Here is a 7,700-nt window from a genome sequence, read left to right as displayed (position 1 = left end):
CCACTGGGTAGACATGGTGGTGCTGAAGCAGCCCTGTTGCACCGACAGCGCTGCCAAGCACAGACATGTGGCCCACTCTTTCAGCGTGGCGAAGGGTTGGTGGTGGTACGTGGCAGGAGCTGGGTTCTATTGCTGGCTTTGCCAGAGGTGATGTTAGCTCAGGCCCCTGGCCTAAGAAGTGCCAGTACAATCTGACTTTGGGGGGGGTCCAGTCTGGAGAGGATGCAGAATTCTACTTTAAACAAATTTCGCTTTAACTTCCAAAATACTGGTAAAACCAATGTTTTGTCTCATGGAACCATAACAGCCTGCCTACCTCCCTGCATCAGCAGTGGGGATATCACTCACTCACACGCACACGCCCTCTCCCCTTCGGGTGAACACACCTTTAACAATTGGGTGCACAGTGTTTTTCTAGACAGCAGGAGAATGGTGGGAATGGTGACTCCTGTGGTCTATTCCTGACATGGGGAGCTTAGTGTGGTCTAGTGGTTACAGACAGGCTGCCCAAGCACACTGTTTGCACATTCAGTCTGAAAAGTAGTGTGGGTAAGTGGATGAGTCTTGGATTTTAGTCCCTGCTGTGGTGATCTTGTGCAACCTCTCAGATAAGAGGAAGGGTAGTTGTCTCCCTCCGGGGTACGAGGCCTTGGTCAATAATAAGGACTGACAGGTACATAGAAGCACCAGCAGCCAGTGGAAGAGGCAAGTTAAATTCATGGTCACCTGGTTTACAGTCCAGTGCACTTTCCCCAAGGCTAAATGGCATTTTGTGTGTGTCCCACCCCACCCCCACTGGGAGCCATAGGAGAATGTACCACAGTGTAGACCCAAAAGCATGGCCTAGCCTGCACGTTTGAAATATTTGACTACTGCTGGACACGAAGGCACCAGGGCCCTCACAGTAATATCAGTTCTAAGGTAAGAAGCCTCAGGCTGTCCAGTAATCCAGCCTTCCACCCCTCCCTTCCAGCTGCGAGCAAAAGAGCATGAGAACACTCCCAGTTATAAAAACAGCCTCAAATTTCTAGTCTGAATTTGTCTGGCTGCAGCTCCCAGCCATTGATCGTGTGCTGCCTTTGCCACGGTAAAGAGCCCCCTGCTACCAGAAATCTTTCCCCAGGTGAATGCTTAGACTGTGATCAAATCATCTCAGCGTTCTCTTGGGCAAACAAAACTAGTCTCTTACTAGGAGGCAGGTTTTCCACATCTCAAATCATCCTTGTTGCTCTTATGAACTTAGTTCAGTTCCTCAATGCCCTTTTTGACGTATGGACCCTGAAACTGGGAATCTCAGTAACAATGATCTCCAATCTTATCCTCCCCTGCCCCACGCTCTTCCTCAGACCCTGTTTCTAGCCAGTGTGACTAGGTATGTAGATTTTAGAAAGAATGCAAACAAACCTTTTTGCCCCTTAGCAGTGGTGTGACTGCTTATTCACTGCCTTCCTGTTACCTCCAGTATCACCCAGTGAGAAAATACACTGGTCTTTGGGGATCACGGCTCTTTCTGGTGTTTCTCGCCCCTATCTCTGTCTTGGTTCTTCTCCCTAGTGTTTCCCTAGCTGCAGCCACTCCCAAGTTCCTCCACATGGCCTCCACTCCCAGCCCTTGGCCCTGTTCCTTTAGCTGAAATGATCAGGTAGTTCATGCTGATGTTTAAAGTCCCATTCTAAGGTTTTGAAGTTGCCACCCTAGAAGCTCAAGGGGGGAGACCAGAGTTCAGCCTGCTGACGTGTTTTCAGTGTGACCTTCGCAACCTTGAGAAGTGGAAGCTGAGAGTCTGTATGACCTGACAGCCCCCTGAAGGCAGGTGTGTAAACCTTTAATTACAAAGAGCCAGCCATGGCACCACTGCAGGAATGAAACACCCTGAGTGGTTCTCCTGCAGTGCCAGGGTGGGCATGGCCAGAGATCTGCCACCCCCTCTCCTCTCCATGGAGTCGGCAGTTCCTGTCCCCAGGAATGTCCCTAACCCTGAGCCCAGGGCCATTCCAGCTGCCACGTCCGTGCCTAATCTCCCTCCCCCACTGTTTTAATCCCCACTGCCCTGGCACTGCTTGATTACCACCCCACCCCCCCCCCACACACACACACACATGTTTAACCCTCACTTCCCTGGCGCCCTGCCCCTCTCCACAGGATTAAACTCCCACTGCCCAGGCCCTGTGTAACATCCCCACCCAACCCTGGCTGTTTAACCCCGGCTGCCCTGGCACTATCTGATACTCCCTCTGTGCTGGCACTGCTACTTCCTTCCCCAGATGTGTGTAACCCCCTGCTCTCCTGGCACAGCAGAACCCCCACATGCTCGGGCGCTTACCCTGCTGCCCTGGGGCTGCCCAACTCCCCCTTCCAGCTGTCTTTTCTCACAAGCCTTTCTGAATTTTACCGACCAAACCAACTTCCTGTCCTCGGGAGCTCCACTAGCTCTGCCCTGTCCCCTCCAGCTAATCATGTGTCCTGGGGACCCCAGCCTCCCTTCCCTCATCAGGAAGGTCTCCCCACGCCTATTGCTCCTGACATTTTGCCCATGTGTTTTGGGGCCAGGGAAGGGTTTGGAGGCAGGATAGGAGGGGACGTGAACAAGTGGCTTCTGAGATTTAACATTGTTCTAATACTCGGCTGGCAGGCCACAGCTGCGGGGAGCTGGCCTAGAAACCTCACAGGGGGTTCCTGGTATATTCTGCACAGGAACCTCCCTGGGCCGCTCTGCTTGTTTTAGGAGGCACTAGCTCTGCAGTGCAGAATATTTGGCTGCGTGGGCAGGTCACAGGGGATTGTCTGATGGTCGTGCAGGTCGGGGAGTGCTGGCCCAGTCATAAACTGCATTTGCTGGACTGCTCAGCTTCAGGGCCTACAACGCTTGCACCAGTGGGTTTGGGTTGCATCGGGCGTTGTCTTGTTTTCCACTAACGGACACAGCTGGAACTATAGCAGATAACAGCACAGCAACCCGAGCGTTAAATATTAGCAATTGGAGGCAGTTCAAACACAGGCATGTTTAATTGCTTCCTAACAAAACTCCTAGCCAAAAAACAACCTGCGGTTGTGCTTTTCCAAATGACACAACAAAGGTTTGGTGTTTGTGTCTCGCTCTCTCCAGAGCAAACCTGCTCAGCTTACAAGGAAAAGAGAGGGTTTGTCTAACCACCAGCAGCATAAACGCCACCTGAAATGTGACAGCACAGCTGGGTTGTTTTTGACCCAACCTGCCCCAGAGCAGAGAGGTTCTGCAATCTGGGGATGGTATGCCAGCTAGAAAATAGAATCAAAGCCTCTCTCGCAGAGCTAATGGTATCTTAGGTACAAGCAATCATGACTAGATCCCATTTATAATGTGCAGATAGAATAAAGGCCAAACCGGTAATATAGATACATGTGGTGCTTTAAAAGGGCAAGTTTCACCCACGCAGTCATGAGCCAAATCAGCTGGCAGGAACATCTAATACGTGTCACACCCGTCCTTCAGTCCCTACGGTAGCCTGAGCTAGCGACAAACCCAGCATAGTGCAAGCCTGGGAAGAAAGAAACTACCTCTCTGGGCTATGCTTTAGGGAAGGGCCAAGTCTGGCCCCTCGTGGGTGAAATCCAAGCCCTCACAGCATGCCTATACCCACTGTGAAGAAGCAAGTCAGACAGGTTTGGGGGCTTGCAGAAAGTGAAAGAACTCCTGGGTAAAGAGCTTGTCCTGTGCAGTCCCAGCGCCACAGGAGAATTCATTTTCCAGAGCAACGCTTCGGCCGTGGGACTGGGCGCTGTCTTGTCCCAGGAAGCAAACGGAGAGGAACACCCAGTACTCTCCTCGAGCCGCATGGGAACAGGCCTAGTCCATTATAAAAAAGGCGGGTCTCGCTGTGAAATGGGCCGTGGCCTCTCTGATATTACCTCCTGGGGAAGCCATTCAAGCTTCTTACCTACTGCACCCCCCTGAGGTGGTTGAACGCCATGAAGGACGCAACCTCCTGGCTTGTGCGCTGGTCCCTGTCTCTCCAGCCATACACCTTCAAAATTCAACATAGAGCCAGAAAAGCTCACCGAACTGCTGACCTTTGCTCCGGGGAGCAGTCCGATGGTCCTGGCTCCCTGGGTTCCATCTTGGGGGGGTGTGCATGATGGGGTATACAAGCCCCACTCTGGGCAACAAGGGGTGAAGTAGCTGCTCTGGGCTCAGTCCTGCCCTGCCGCACCTGCAGGAGATGCACTGGCTGGAGGAGGAGTTAAAAGGGAGCAGAACAGCTCCCCTGTGGGCAGGCCAGTGAAGAGAGGTGCTGCAGCTCTCAGCACCTGAGGGAAGGCAGGATCTCCCCCAGCCACAGCTGCCCAAAGGTCCCTCCTTGGGGGAAGGGAGGACCAACATCTGATGGACCCTGTGCAGGAGGCATTGCCCCCTTTCTCCTACTACCCCAGTCAGTGCTGATTCCCCGGCTGTGGTTAGGGACTGGCTCTGAAGGGGAGAGACTGGGAACTGACCTGGCCCAAGGCACGAGAGGAGGCAGCCACCACCCCAAGAGGGAGAGAGCTACCATGCCATACCTGGCCACGAAGAGGGGCCATGTGGTGAGCTGATGGCCCTCTGCTCTCTGCTGTTAGACTGGGAGCTTTGGGCAATAGCAGGGTGGTAGGCAGTGGCAGTCTCCACAACCAAAACTGCCCCTCACCCCACCCCCGCGTATTGAAGGGACTAAGCCCCTGACCACTAGGCAATGCTCCCTAGGGCCAAAGACCATCACAGGGCTACAGCCATAAAGGTAACGGTCCCAATACAGATCCCAGGGGCAGGGTGGAGGGACAAGCCCTGGACTGTCCCCGGGAGGCTAGTGCGTGAGCCTCACACGACTCCCTTCATGCACCACAGGCCTGACCTGCCCAACACTGCACTCTTCCACTCCTGCAGCCTTGATCCAGCCTCCTGCAGCCACTACTTAGTGACATGCACCCCAGCAGCCTTTGCCAGCTCAGCCAGTCATGCAGGGCCGGGGTGGGGAAGCAGGACAGGGTCAGGTGAGGGGCTGTCCTCTTTATTCCAGCTGAGGGAGAGCCCCTTCTTTCCTGCCCCAGCACCAGCTCCTTTCCCTGCTAACTGAGGCCTTGTTGCCTGACTAATTCAATCTGCCCCTATCTGTTTCCTTCCAGCCCTTGGGGGAATCCCTTCTGCAGCTGAAAGGTCCTACCCTGGCAGCTGGTGTGCCAGACACCTGTGGGCCTCTGCCTCCAGCGGAGTAGGCTGGGCCAGGCCTCTGGTCCAATGGCTGGTGCCGTGCTGGCTGCAGAGGGGATTTGGGTTTTGCTTTGCTCACATGCCGTTGGCATCCCTGAGTTCCAGACGCCTGAGTCGGGCCCCAGCCAGCTGGAGCTGGCCTTCAGTGTCAGGAGAGGCGAAAGCACAGTAAATTGGGGGCTGTGATTTGCCTTCTGGTTTGGAGCATGTTGGAGAGGCAGGAGCGGGAAGATGGTTTCAAGCTTTCCTTCCCAGCCAGGCGGGCTAGAAACGGCCTCCTCCTTGTAATGAAAGCTGCGGTTCTGAGGGTACCCCAGCACCCACAGTTGGCATGCATCACTGCCACCTGGGGGCGTGTCCATCGGCCAGGGCCTGGCCCAGCACCGCATCACCAGCAGCACTCGGCTGGAGCGGGGACAGCTCTGTGGGAGTTGGGCGCTCTGCCCAGGGGCAGGGGAATGGCGGCAGGGCTGGCTGAGCAGGGGAACGGCTGGGCTGAATGCTGCCCCTGCGCAGAGCAGCCGTGCGAGTCCCTTCCTAGCTCTTGGAAGGTCTGCTAGTGCGATGCGTGTGGAGATTCAGATGGGCCTGTTCTGCCCCAGCTGCAGAGCACCCCGTGTGAGGGCTGTGTGCACCCATTTCACTAGTGACTTACCAGTGGGCAGCCCCCTTGCATGCACCCTGCCACATGCCTCCCCTCTGCAGTGAGGACAGAGGTGGGCTGCTCCCCCTGTGCCAGGGATAGGGTTAACAGCACTGGGGCTGGGCTCCCCATCACTGTCAGTGTGCAGGCACTAACCACGTAGGGGGGCGGGCGCTGTGCTTTGTATTCCGCTCACGAGTGAGTGGCTAATTGGTGAGATGGATGAGTCTCGTGTGGCTCTGCCTTGGGCACCTGCTGCTGCCTCTCTCCGTTTGTGCTCCAGCCCTGCCAGCCTGGAAAGATGAGGGCTGTCCCGAGCTGCTGGCTGGCCTCCCCTGCTCCCAGGGGTGCAATTCCTCCTGCTCAGACTGGCGCTGAGCCTCCTGCAGTAGAGACCTAGAGATCTCAGGCTAGATGGCTGCATGAGAGAGAGAACTGGGTCTCCTGCTAACCAGACTGCATCTCCATGGAAACAAATAACCAGGGACCAAGCAGGGGGGTGAGAGCTCAGCTGTCCCAGGGGTCAGCAGAAGATGGGGATGGTGGGAGGGGGGAAGGCTCTGGGACTGAGCCATGGGCTGCAGGGAATGTGACAATTCATGTTACTGGGCATCTCCCCAAGGCCTGGCCCAGCTCGAAGCTGGAGCTGGAGTCCAGCAGGATCTTCCCAGGATGTGGCAGGGAGCCCATGGAAGAGCTGTAGAGGCTGTGTTTCCAGCTCCTGTGTCTCCAAGGCTTGGGACTTGCCCAGAGCCCTGGCCGGAGGCTGGGCGGCTATAGCAAAGCTGCTAATGAGATGACTTATGGATGTGCAAGTGCTGGACCCTGCACAAAGGGTTAAATGCTGACACCTGGCCCAAGGGGGCTTTGATAAAGTGGGAATATTTGTATGAGTCCTGTTTGTGCCCCAGTTTATCTTATATGCTGCACTGTTACCCAGTGGTGGGAAGGGTCATAGATTCATAGATTCTAGGACTGGAAGGGACCTCGAGAAGTCATCGAGTCCAGTCCCCTGCCCGCATGGCAGGACCAAATATTGTCTAGACCATCCCTGACAGACATTTATCTAACCTACTCTTAAATATCTCCAGAGATGGAGATTCCACAACCTCCCTAGGCAATTTATTCCAGTGTTTAACCACCCTGACAGTTAGGAACTTTTTCCTAATGTCCAACCTAGACCTCCCTTGCTGCAGTTTAAGCCCATTGCTTCTTGTTCTATCCTCAGAGGCTAAGGTGAACAAGTTTTCTCCCTCCTCCTTATGACACCCTTTTAGATACCTGAAAACTGCTATCATGTCCCCTCTCAGTCTTCTCTTTTCCAAACTAAACAAACCCAATTCTTTCAGCCTTCCTTCATAGGTCATGTTCTCAAGACCTTTAATCATTCTTGTTGCTCTTCTCTGGACCCTTTCCAATTTCTCCACATCTTTCTTGAAATGCGGTGCCCAGAACTGGACACAATACTCCAGCTGAGGCCTAACCAGAGCAGAGTAGAGCGGAAGAATGACTTCTCGTGTCTTGCTCACAACACACCTGTTAATACATCCCAGAATCATGTTTGCTTTTTTTGCAACAGCATCACACTGTTGACTCATATTTAGCTTGTGGTCCACTATAACCCCTAGATCCCTTTCTGCCGTACTCCTTCCTAGACAGTCTCTTCCCATTCTGTATGTGTGAAACTGATTTTTTCTTCCTAAGTGGAGCACTTTGCATTTGTCTTTGTTAAACTTTATCCTGTTTAACTCAGACCATTTCTCCAATTTGTCCAGATCATTTTGAATTATGACCCTGTCCTCCAAAGCAGTTGCAATCCCTCCCAGTTTGGTATCA

This window comes from Emys orbicularis, chromosome 3, assembly GCF_028017835.1.
Source record: "Emys orbicularis isolate rEmyOrb1 chromosome 3, rEmyOrb1.hap1, whole genome shotgun sequence".
Lineage (NCBI taxonomy): Eukaryota > Metazoa > Chordata > Testudines > Emydidae > Emys > Emys orbicularis.
Note: the sequence above shows the minus strand (reverse complement) of the source record.